The sequence below is a fragment of the Excalfactoria chinensis genome, chromosome 1 (assembly GCF_039878825.1).
Source record: "Excalfactoria chinensis isolate bCotChi1 chromosome 1, bCotChi1.hap2, whole genome shotgun sequence".
Taxonomy (NCBI): domain Eukaryota; kingdom Metazoa; phylum Chordata; class Aves; order Galliformes; family Phasianidae; genus Excalfactoria; species Excalfactoria chinensis.
The window spans coordinates 18,522,012-18,535,414 of record NC_092825.1 but is presented as its reverse complement, the minus strand read 5'-3'; positions in this window follow the sequence as shown (position 1 = coordinate 18,535,414).

Genomic DNA, 13,403 nt, shown 5'->3' with positions numbered 1-13,403 from the left:
TGTGCTCTGTGCAGATAGCAGGGAAAGATCAGGGGTTTATCAAAGCCGTCTTCTGATTGATTTTCCATCTCCTAAGTGCACTGTGGGGCAACTGGTTGTGTAAACCAAGGAGTAGCAGAAGCAGTTTCATGGACTACCCAGCACTTAAAGTCTCCTCCTCAGTATTTTTACTAATTCATGAGGTAGATCTGGGGAAAGTTCAAGAAAGGAGGACTTCCATCACACAGACATCCTTTGAAGCTTCACAGACTACAAGTTAATGAGCAGCAGCTCCCATGCACAGCTCTTGTGACTGCTTATTTTCAGTTAACTGGGATAGTAACATAATGATCTCAAAACTGCCATATGCAGCTCCCAGGCACAGGAATGATGCATGCTTTATAGCTACCAGGAACAGCAACCCTCTACATGGAGGTAAATGGGGACAAGGAAAGTGATTTAAAGACTCATTTTTATCTCCTGCTATTCTGCAAGCTGAGTTCCCTTATGCTTTGCTTTGCTATGTTTCCATACTAGTTTTCTAGTTCACGCTCTCTTTTTCATCAGTACACAACAGGGAGGAATCCACAGGCACTTCCTCTACTAGGGGCCTGGCTCAAGGCAGCATTGTTTTGGCATTTTACAAGCCCCATTTGTACATAACAGAGCTCTCGCCTCCCAGCAGCACAGCTTGGCATCTGTCCAACCACTTTGGTGTTGCTAGAAAGCTCCTGGCATCTGGGGCTCTGAGTCCAAGTTTGAATTTTATTTGTTTATTTTAATGGACACAGCAGTGTGCTACTGTAAGGGGAGCAAATAGGGTGAAAAGTCTAATCTGAGAAACAGGAACTGAGGTTTTCAGTCAAACAACTGCTCTCAATATCTTGGGTACATCATAGGCTAAAGTTCAGCCCTAAGGAATTAAAATTGCTGCTCGGAAGGAATCCTGTGCCGTGGCTGCGGTATTTCCAGAGAGAATGGACTATTGAGGAACCCTGCAGTGACTGTATTTAAGTATCGAAGTAAGTAGCAAAGTATCAGAGTGTACAACTTCCATAAGGAGGAAGTACACAAAATGCCTGCTAGTCCCGAAGCGGGGCACTTCTTTAAGAATAGGTTTGCATATTGATGAGAGACAGCACTGCAGGGACCTCGCTGGAAAGCATCACACAGGAATGGATGTATCTGGAGCGAAAAACTTCTAGAACAAGATGATGAAATCAGGCAAATATTTGACTGCACTGAAATGCTTACAGTAAATGTGATGCATCTCCAGTGAGTGTGTTAGCTCGAGTTCTTAATTCTGGAATTCCAGACAAAAAAATTTAGCAATCATCCTGGGGCTTCATTGTGATCCCCAAAGTTTCAATCATTCCATATTGTTACTACCATTAATACTGTTGAGCTAGGTGATCCTGATGTCCTTTGTTGTATGCTTCGATAGTGTGTTGTATGCTGCAATAGTTCGACTTCCCTGGGAGACCACAGATTACTGAGGTGACACCAATATGGTGAGCAGTAAAAGGCAATTTTATTGAAGCCAACACACACTTATATATTCTATGCCTATCATGTACACCCACTAGGAATGTTCATGTTACTAATCCTTATCACAAGGAGAAGGGCCTAAGCATCACAACCCAAGGCCGTACACCCACTGGGCACAGTCACTAATACTTATCGCATGGGGAGAGCCTAACATGTTACAATCCGAGGTCGGTGCATTGCCTAATACAGCAGTCCTTGTCAATGTGCTTTACCATACAGGCCTTTTGTCATTTTTCCTTGTATGTTACCACTTTCAATGAGAGCAACAGCTAAGTTTTCTCTAGGAACATATTAGGATGTTTACTGACAAAGATGGTTGCTCCTGCCCCAGCTCTCACAGCAGGCGATGGGTGTGCTGGAAGATGTAGAAAACAGTTGAGGCACCCAAAACGATCCCTATGGGATCAGATTCCACCTTTTTCTCTGCCAAAGCCACCTCAGCTGTCCCTCATGTCCTTGCTGCAGCACTCAGCAATTCACAGTTGTTCATTAATTGCTCAGAATGTGTAATAGTGAGGCTGCTCTAAGGGCCTGAGAGCATCCTCACTGCCACAGGTTTGGTCACTGGGGCCTGGGGCAACTGCTCATAACAGGGACCCTGGGGACCAGCCCCTGCCTGGCCTGTCCCCACAGATGTAGCCCCACAGAAGTACACCCAGCCTGGCCTATCCCCGCAGAAGTGCCTCAGGCCTGGGGCAGCTCCTGGCATGCTCTGGCCTAGACATGGGGGTTTACATTACATTACATTGGGGTCAACCTGAATGTGGTACTCCAGGGTAAACTGCAGCATAAAACAACAGTAACTATTAAAATAAATACTATTATTTTATTCCAAATAATAAATATTGCAGATAATAAAACATAAAATAGAAAAGAAAGTATTTTCCTTGCCATTTGGGAAATCAATGGGAAGTCACTGTAAGTCTCTCATTTGCTATTAACAGGATCTGGACCAAGCCCAGTGTCCTGACAATAAAAGTGCTCTAATAGAGCATTGCATACACGATGCATTTGTACAAAAAGGAGTGATGAGTTAGGGAGGAAAACAACCTAAAAGAGCACAAAGGCCATTTAAACAAAGAGAAGACCACACAGGAGGATTTTCTGAAAGGCATTACTGAATAAAATCCTAACTGAACAATCTGACCTACCAGGTTAAACCACAGGAGATAGAACGTAGTGCGTTTTGAGAACACATTGCATGCCAGCAGAATAAGAGGACAGGGAAACAAACTTCCATCCCATGTCATGTTGCAGGCTTAAAGTGCAACTCCCTTTATGGCTTCTAAATCAAAATGCATGCTTTAAATTCAGGCTGCTGAATTATCAGGACAGGTGTGAAACTACAGCCATATGTAAACAAGTGAATATTTGGAGTTGCATTTTGGAGTCAGATGAGTGGGATTCTCTCTACAAACAAAGCTCGCTATAATTATAACTGCTACAGCTACTCAGTATTGCCATTTCAAGGCTCTAAACCAAAATATTAACTACTTTTCCTTGGTTTTCCAACTGCCTTGATTTCATGATCTTGTGTGCGTTATGACTGGATTAGTGGTTCTGATCACCAGGATTTGATATGATTAATATTATGAACTTGCCACATGTCTTCCAGCTTTTGAATTGCTTTGCATAGTCAGTGTTTGGCAGCATTCGCTTTGAGTACTTTGACTCCTAAATTATTCATGTAAATGGAACATTCACTTTGTGCTGTAACCCCCAGTCATAGCAGTGGGATAAGCAAAGCCTCCTGTGAGAAAATGCCAAGGAACTGAGCTGTCCTGAGCAACGGGCAGCATTGCTGTGCCCCAGAGTGTGCCCAGGTCATACCAGAAGGTGCCTGACAGTGCCTTCTTGTGTTGCTTTAAGTCTTCTCTGTTACGGTCATGGGACATGCTCTGCTGGCCCAGGCATGCTTTGTGATCAATTAGTAGGTTTAGAGACCAAATCTTTTATCTTGTCCAGGAATATTAGGCCTTTAAGAAAAAGGGGGGGTTGATCACAGAATCACAGAATTGTAGGGGTTAGAAGGGACCTCTAGAGATCATCGAGTCCAACCCCCATGGATGGAGGGGGCACATCTGTAGGACTGGTTATAAAAAGATTGAACCAAAATGTGCTGTTCCTCTTGGATATTTATTCTAGGAAAGGAGGAAAATGGAAAGCTGAGACAGGGTGGAGGTTGAACCAGGAATTTCCCTCATTTTCTCAGTACCAGTTGAGAACTCCCCTGACTGTGGAAGAGGCTGCTGAGCAAGGGCTGCAGAAAACATGGGGGTTCTGGGCTCACCCAGGCAAGAGGTGCCACTCAAAGCCATGCACGTACACCTGCAGCAGCTCTTGAAGGAGCCAGGTCTTTGGATGAAGATGTTCTCCCCAGTCTGTCACATGTCAGGGCAGAGGTGCTTCCATCCCAAGTCCATTTTTTCATAGCACAATCCCATACAAAACATTTTCATATATCATCCTGAAAGATCATTCACCAAGGAGTTGAATGGGTGGCCTGTTTATATTGGCTACCTTTAATATTCTTGCTAATATCGAGATATACTGTTAGAACTGCACTGTAATCAACAGGGTGGATTGCAGGACTCAGCATAAGCAAACTGGGCAGACTCTTGTCTTTAAAGATTTAATTATTGATTATGGATCTGTCATTGTTTTCCCTGGGTACAGGATCAGCCCATCGATAAAGAAAAAGGAGGACAGAGCTAGGCTTTTCTCAGTGGTGCCCAGTGCCAGGACAAGTGGCAGAGGGCACAAAATATAGCACAGGAGTTGCTATCTGGACATCAGGCAGCACTTCTGTGCTGTGCAGTTGATGGAGCACTGGCACAGGCTGCCCAAAGGCTGTGGAGTCTCAGTAGTACATTACAGTAGTAATGTAGTAGAGATGCAGGTGTAACAACAGAAGGCTTATGAGGAGCAGTGGTATCTGTTACCAGACAAACATACATAGCTGGGGAGTAAAACTAAAGGAGCTGTTGGACAAACATTCTCCCTTTAAGGTCTGAAAATAGAGCCTCAATCACAAATCTTTGTCTCTGGGTGATCTTCACTCTAATTTCAAAATACCTTTCCCTCTGAACTATTTACTCCTCTGTGGTTTCCCTAATGAAAAGAGCCTCCTGTGGATACTGTGGTCACTGCAACCAGTGTGAAGCACTTAACACTGACAACCTTAAAATTTGCTGGATGAAAATGGCAGCTAAAACAAGAAAAACATGAAGAAATAAATACATAAATCAGCCTCTCCTGATTAGCCTTCAGTTTAACTATTCCTCTGGTTCGGATACCTGTTATTCAGCTTCATAAACTAATCCTAAGTAAACTTCAGGTTTCAAGATCATTTCAGACAGTGATTAATTTTGAGCAGTTAACAAATGGTTGCTCTATAATCTTTCCTCACTTATTTGCTCGGTTCTTGTGTAGATATTTAGGATGGATTAACCCTGGTTTCATTTCGCAGTAGCAGTCCTGGAAGAAAAAGAAGGACCTGGGATGGGTGAACGGCTGTGAAAGCCAAACAACATAACATTGCACAGGCAGGCAAAGGTGGTCTGCAGCCTGATTAGCAAATGGGCACTGGAGTCACCGACCTCCTAATCCTAGCCTGTCGGCTGAAGGCCTGCAATCAGGTATTCAAATCCAAATAGGGTTTAATCATTAGGGTGGAGACTTCTTTATCAGTGAACTTCTCTTTGAGATAGGGCAATAGAAACCACACGTCTTTGATCTCTGCAGAGGCTGCCTGTGTGACACAAGCCACTGTATAAAGGAAGGAACCTGTCCCTGCTGTCCTCTGAACTTTCTGGGGGACAAAAGGCCCAAGGACAGAAAAAGATTATTTTCATTATTTTCTTCCCTCTTTTTTCAAGCACAGTACGTCTATGCTTTCTATTTAATTTATATATGAATATTTATATTTAATGACTGATTAATTTTCTTTGTTCTTAAACTTTCCCCCCTTCAGAGAACTTGAAAGCTCTCAGGAGTGCAGATAGGGCCTGTCCCACCAAGAGAATCAGCAAGGATGAAGCAGCTGAGTTGACTCTCAGGCCTGTTGAGGGAATTGCTACAGCAATACAAACATCTTCTGAAGGAGCAATTGATGGGGTTTAGGAGATTTTTTGGGGGTTGAAGGGGTCCTGTTGCTATTTAATTACACAGTGTTATCAGAAGGCACTATGTAATGCTGTTAGGATGTAAATACAAAGATCTAGTAACTGTACAAGATGCAAGATCGATTTACTTTTACATGACTGTCCTAACAGATGTCTTGCCAAATAAACAAGAAGATTTAGTGACTATGTAAAGGGAAGCCATCCCATCACTGTGTAACAATTAAAAGGATTTGATTTTAAAAGTAGTGTCTGTCAAGCCATTATCACCTTGGATGTCTCAGGCTATGTTTCCACAGCTGCCTATGGAGACCCACCCAGTGGCTGTGGTGGTGCTCTCTCTCCCTTACGTGCCAGATGGTGCTCCTCAGAGCTCAGCATTCAAAGCTGCCTCTCTTCACTGAGCTGACCAATAATACAAAAAATAAAATGAAATTTAAGATAAATAAATAAATAAATAAATAAATGAGAAATTCCCATCTCAGCTAAAATGGCTTAGTGCAAGGTCAGTGATCAGCTGAGGATGCTCTGGATCTGCATCTCAAACCAGTAAACACCTCTGACTCACTTAGGTAAGCAGGCAGCCTACTCTGAACAACAGAAATTAAGGAGGAAGCCAACAAATTATTCTTCAGAGGCCTGGATGCAACAGCTGGAATCAGCTCACACAGTGGTGGTGGAGTTTTGTGTGAATGTCTGACTTAAGCTATGGATGTTACCAGCTTGCTGCTCTTCACTTGACATGCAGAGGTGTGGTTTGGCTACATATTTTAATCAAAATGGGTTACTGTGCTGCAGTAAACTGAAACAGAAACACAGAATCATAGGGATTCAAAGGACCTCTAGTGATCATCTGCACAGGAAAGCACCCAGGTGAATGTTGAGTACTGTCAGAGAAGAAGACTCCACAACCCTCCTGGGAAGTTTGTTCCAGTACTCTGTCACCCTCATAGTAAAGCTTTTCCTTGTGCTCATATGATGCTTCCTATGTGCCACATTATGTCTACTGCCCCTTGCCTTGTTGCTGGGCACCATCTAAAGGAGTCTGGCCCTGCTCCCTTGACACCTATGCTTTAGATATTTATAAAAATTGATAAGGTTTCCTCTCAGTCTTCTCCAGGCTGCACAGTCTCAGGTATCCCAGCATTTCCTCATACAGGAGATGCTCCAGGTCCTTTATCATCTTTGGGGCCCTCCACTGAACTCTCTCTAGAAGTTCCTGTCTTTCTTTAATGGAGGGGCCCAGAAGTGGATGCAGTACTTCAGATGTGGCCACACCAGGGCAGAGTAGGGGGATACAATCACTACCTTGACCTTTTACTGAAGGCTGGCATTGTCTTTCCTCCAGTCCTCAGGCACCTCTCCCATTCTCCATGGCCTTTGAAAGATGATATAGAGCAGCTTGGCAATCACTTCTGCCAGCTTTCTCAGCACCTGTGGGCACATCCCATCAGAGCCCATGGATTTGTGTGTGTTGAGGTTGCCTAGACAATCTGACCAGACCTTTCTTCACCAACTTGAGAAATGTTGTGAGCTCTTTGAAAGCTGCACAAGAAATAAGGCAGAAAAGTAAATTAGTGACACTTGTATTAGCAGATGTGTCTTCTGTCACAGTAAAAAGGGGCATTAAAAGGGTTCCACAAGGTATCTGCAAGAGACTATCTAAAATGGGGAGACTGAAAATAAGTATGGAACACTCAGCCTTTCAGCGTGTATCCCTTACGCGTCCTGTTACAGAACTCAAGTAGCAAAATAGAATTAACTATTCCAATCAAGTATTTGCAAAGCAGTCAGGTAAAATTTCCATACTAAATGCCTGTGAGTGGGCACACTCATTTGTGGAGCAGTCGCAGTAGCTTGTAGTTACCACAATTACAAATATATATTCTCTTCCCTGAGTCCCAAAACAATTCTTGAGAAGTGGTGCTGTGCACACACTTGAGTTTAGGATGCAGCCGTTTATCTTAATTAAGCCACCCAAAGTTCGCTCTGCACGTGTGTATTTGAATAGAACAGTTCGAAAGTGTTTTTAGAGAAAAGAAAAATGTCTCTCCAAGAGTAGCTTGATGTGGAAAAAGAGCAGAGAAGGTGAAAACATGTCCAGAAAATACTTTTTCTTTTCAAAAATTTAAAATGTAAGCCTGCACCCTTAAAAACAGGAGTCACGTCTTGGAGACGAAGTTAAATTAACACAACAACAAAAAGCTGCCAAGGATCCAACAGATAGAATCCATAATTTGAAATCCATCTGATTATCTCTTGACGACGCTGAGAGTTCATCTCAATTCACCCAAACCACTTGTAGTGGGAACACTTGAGTAAGTGCATTCAAATACATTTTTCAGTGCAAGGAAAGAAATGACATTTTGCCATCGTTTTTTAAGAAAAAACATCTCATTAATGCCAAAGGGAATTTTGCTTAGAGAAGATTTGCCCATAATGTCTCAATTCATATTTTTTATGTACATTTATTTATTTGTGAAACCTTATAGACATTACATGACTTTTCTTCTCCAGCAAAGCACATATGCTGAAATTTGAATTCTACACAGATGCTTCAGGTCCATTGATTTCAATAGCATCAAAGAGAAGTGGGTTTGGCCAGCCATTTAATGGTATAATGTCAAATTCTGGTAGCCTTTCCTCCAGGTAAGTGGAACAGGGAGATGCAAAAAGCTGTCAAGTGAGTTAAAAGGGATCGGCTCCAGGCCTGCTGGAGTCAGCTGAGCACTCTCCCAGCCTTTTACGTGCTTAACTGATAGAGCTATCTCTTCTAACAGCCAGAAGCCAGACATAATTTTCAAGACTTAATGTGTTTCTGCCTTATCGTGATAATCAGTAGTTGGCTACAGGCCACAGACAAAGAAAGTGTTGGGGATAGACAAGGCGACCCTGTTTACTTTCTCAATGGACTACAAATAGTTGGTACATACTTGCTGTTTATGCCTAGGCAGGACAGCTGATCCCCTATGGTCCAAGGAAACACTCTTGAGCCTGCATTTACTGTCTTGCTTACAGAGTTTGGGAATGATGCGGTGCACTCTCCTTTTGAACTGCCTTTTTTTTCTGTATCTGCCTGTTAGAGTCAATGCCTCAGACGGACGTGGCTCTTATATACAGTTCTGTGACAGGAAAACAGAGAATAAACATTCAAAAGACTGCAGATGTAAAGTCTAGACTCAACAGGAGCTTTTTCTGCATAGCAGGGATTATGCCTGATATAAGTAAAACTCCATTACATTTCTTTCACAGCAAGAAATCAAAGCAAAACTATATCAAAGCCTAGCAAGGCTAAGAAAAAGCTAAGAGGAGAAACAGGCAGTGCCAGCCAAACCAGCAAACCAGTAACAGTGAGAAACCCCAGCCTTGAGAAGTTTGATTTTCTAGCTCAGAAAGAGACAAGTGGCGATCAGTACTGGCTTTGTGTGGAAGGTGCTCATCTAATACATGACCAGTGGTGTAAAAGCCTAAATTCAGACAGCCTACCTGCCAGCTGATCTCCCTGTGCCCTATTTCCATCTCTGCTTATCTGGTGTACTTTGGAAATGCTATTTACTCAGGTTTTGTATAGAATTCAGCACATTATGCCTTTAGGTGCTGCTGGAATCTGTGTAAATCCTGTACCTACATCCCTTTTCCTGACTCTTGCAGTATCATCTCAACACTTCCTATTCAAATGCATTCATGCTCCTGCATTCCCTGTACTGTCACCCAGAAATGCTGTCCCTGGTCTGTGTGTGATGTGGGGGATGAAATGCAGTGGAGTTACAGGTTAAACAGGAAGCCTGAGGTCAGAAACCAAATCGGTGTCACTCCACACATCAGCTTTCTCTTTCACTATGAAAACAAACTTTCCTCTGGGTTAATCAATTTCCAGTAACAAGGACAGAGCTCACTGTGCCAAGGCCAAGCCTTCAACTACCCACATTACAGCTTTAAAAGGGAGTACAGTATTTCTGTTATTTAAAAATTAAAGCAACACTACAGCCATTGTGACAGGTAAATTAAAGAGGCGTTTTCCAAAACCACTCATGATTCTTTCTCTGCTAGTTTATAGATACCACACATGAATTGAATGCTGCACATTGCTCCAGCAAAGTTGCCCCCACTGCACCAGCTGCCTCTCTGAAGTCCTTTGGGACACTGGGTGCATAGCTGTAAGCTTTTGTCTGCGTCTAAGAGCCTTGTGCATCTGCAGTTACACTTCAAATAAATTCCAGCTGAATATTGAATGAATGTTTAGATGAAATCCCCAGATCCCCCGGTCTGTGGGCTTGTTCTCAAACTCCCAGTATCTTTGAAGAAAAATTCAGCCCCATTTCGTATTAGGGTCTGAGCGGTGGCTCCGGGTTAATCTCTGTCTGTCTCCCTGGTAACAGTCAAAGAAGGCAAAACAGAAGTAGGAAGGGTCTCCAGCAACTATTCCTGTTATCAGAGCCCATCAGCAGGTGACCACTTCTCATATCCAGGAACAATAAATACAGCCCATGGCTAATGGACCGACCCCGCAGCTTTCTTCAAACATTTCAGAGAGAATTAGCTGGTGGCCAGACTTGAGATGGAAGGTTGTCTAAACCTCTTGTCCTGTGTATTGTGCTGCATGCAGATGCTGCAGTTTTCTTCCTCAATAGTCTGCAAAACTAATACTTTTTTAATGTTATTTTATGTAGCCTTTATTGGAGGAACCTCTACATATATATCACTAGAATTAGAATTATTCCTCCTCTTTCAGCCATTATGTAATTTGAATGTTCATCTTGTGTGGCAAGAGGAAATCACAGTTTACTGCCTTCTCAGAAACAAGGTGTGCCTACTTTTACCTGATAGATTTTTTTCCACACAGCATCTATGATAAAGGACAATCCATGGCACAGCAACATGGATGCTGCAGCTCATGCTTCTGCCAGGGATCCAGCATCTGATGGGCTTCAAGCACTCTCCAAGCAATGTCAGTCTACTTTGAATGCTCATTTTTATTAACTGTTCTACAAGATCCTTTCAAAAAAATGACAAATGATAATGACTTGCTGTCAAGCCAAGTATCAAGGTAGCATCTGTTCATGAGGAACATCAAAATAATTAAGCCTAGACATAAGCACAGCCACAATTTTTCCCTTGCTGAAAACTGGCTTGTGAGCGTAGAGAAAAAATGTGCCAAACTGGTAAATTCCATAGTAAATAATGAGGCTGAAAATGGCACAGGGTAGGCAATTTGGCCCAGCTAACATCTTGAGCCTAGTGACTGTCAGAAGAGAGCAGAGGTAGAAGATCACCTGAATGATTTTTTTTCCCTGACAGAAGACAGCTAACAAAAACGACAAATGACAATCTAGGATTATGGATGATGCCCTTGCTTCACATCTAGCCTTAAATCAAATGCAGACAGAGGTATCAAGCAAAGACTTTTATATGTATTTTTTTCTTCCCCCAAAGCCACTGACAATTCTTCAGCTGTTTAATGCTTTTAGAATCACCGTGCTTCATAATTTCTGACACAGACTTGAAGTCTTGCTATGCCCTGGGTGAACAAAACAAGAAGAAAAGAAGAAAGAGAAGTAGAGCAGATGGATTGCCATTCTTCTGGCATTCTGCACTAACAACTAAGATCAAGAAAGCTCTTCCACACTTTTGGGTCCACCCGGGCTCCAGCTGAACCATTGTGCCAGACTTCCCAGACACAAGAAGTCACCACACTATGCTGCACTGAGCCTCGTGTCTCCAAAGTGTTCCAGCCACCAGCCCCCAGCTACACCACTGTAGGAACAGAGGAAAATGATTGTCCTTAGTGTTATAAAACAATAACCCACTGAAACTCAGCTCACCAAAGGAAAGGAATTCAAAGATAGCTGACCTTCTTTGCAGTGTATGCTGAAAGAAACATTAAGGTACAGCTCTGTGGTGGCTCATAAATGACCACGTCCCTGCGAAATCCTGGTAGGAAATCATGACTCGGAGGTTCACAGTCTTTTATTTTCAAGACAGTTCCTGTGAAGACTGTTTGTCAGGAGAGAGATTAGCTGACAGTAGAACTCCTCTCAGTCTCTCATTATCCCTATGTCTATCCTGTCCATTACTGGTGGCCCCCAGGGAGCTCTCAAAATCAGGTCTTTTACATCACAAGCCAGCACAAGGGCACTTGTCCAGGCTGTGAGGAAGGCATGCATTGGGGTGGGAAAGGCCGAGTCAGCCCCTTTGGCAGCAATGAAGACAAAGCTAACAGCTGTCAAAATGGCAGTCACCCATGACCAGGTCTGCATGGTTGCTGTTGCAGCCCACTCACTGCCATTCATGAGCAGATATAGACCATCACTTAGCTGTGTAGAGTTATTTTGAGTGTAAACCTTCAGTTCATGTGCAATGGCTATAAATATGCAGCCATGCTCACTCTGAAGTATCTTGGCTCTGGAAATTCTTTTGTGTATCCAGGCCTATGAAGCCCAATCTGGCTCTAACCAGAGCCTACCAAGTGCTTCTGCAAGGGGATATTGAAACATACTCTTCTTACTTTTTTTCTCAGTCAGATGATACTTTCCAGCCTCTCGTTATTTAAAGCAGCAGAGTTTACTTGGATTCTAGGATAAATCATGTTTTCTTGTAGAGTCACAGGAGAATAAAGCCACATCTAAATAACTGAGAGAGCAGATACTCTTTCTGAATATACATGTTGTATCACTCAGAAGTGCACATGTAATGCCTCTTCACAGATGCAATGGAAGGCTATTCTTTGCTGGACAACTACTTGCCACATGATTTCAGGAGACAACCAGATGAGAAAATTGCTACAAAGTAATACTGTCAGGGCCAGAGAGGAATTCGATTAATTCCATACAACTGTGGATTGAGTTGGTAAAAACAACAGCAGCATGGATGGATGCAGAGATCTGCTGGATGAGTGAGGACTACCTATATAAAGTTTGGTTCCCCTGTAGCTGCTGGGTGTCAAACTGACACATCAGAGACATTATGTTGTCTTTTTTTCCCAATATATTTAAACAGATACTGTAATTTCTCCTGTAGCTTAGCAAAGAAGACAATTAAGGAGGAACCAGAGGGAGTTTGTGACTGATTTCAAAGATGCTAAGATTAATACTCTAAAATGTAGGTATAAGAGTGTAAATAATATGTAGCACATAGTCTATATGTACTACATCTAAGTGTAAGCACAAAAAGATGTTGTTTCTGAAAGAGGTATTTCAGATACTGGCTGCTATGCTATTGCAAACGTGCTTTTGTCTAATAAAGCCAGATACTTTACAACAGATCCAACTACTTGCTGTTCATATCTCAACATTTCTACAAATAGGAAATGGAAATGAAGAAACAACAAAACAGCAAAACACACACCCTGGATCAAAATGGAAAAACATTAAAAATTCCCTTTAAAAGTTTTGTTTACAGCTTCAAGTCTTTTAAATGCCCAGTAGTCTGACTTTTCAGTTCACAGTAGGAAAGAAATGCCTTACTCAGATCCTGTTACCTTATCTGATTCCCCAGCTTCTCCTCTATAGGTAAGAGCTGTCTGACAGTCCTATACTAAGGAGAGTAACAAAATACTGTCAATAATTTTAACTCTTAAGAAATTTAATATTCTTTTTATTCTGTTTTGTGCTACAGACAGAAGAAGTAAATCCTTGGTATTATTTACTTACAAAGAGTTTTCTGTAGTCATAATTTATTAATAAAGATGGGAAGTGATGAGTTCTTTGTAGAATTCTAAGTGTTACTAAGTTATCACTTGAAATAATCACAACTATT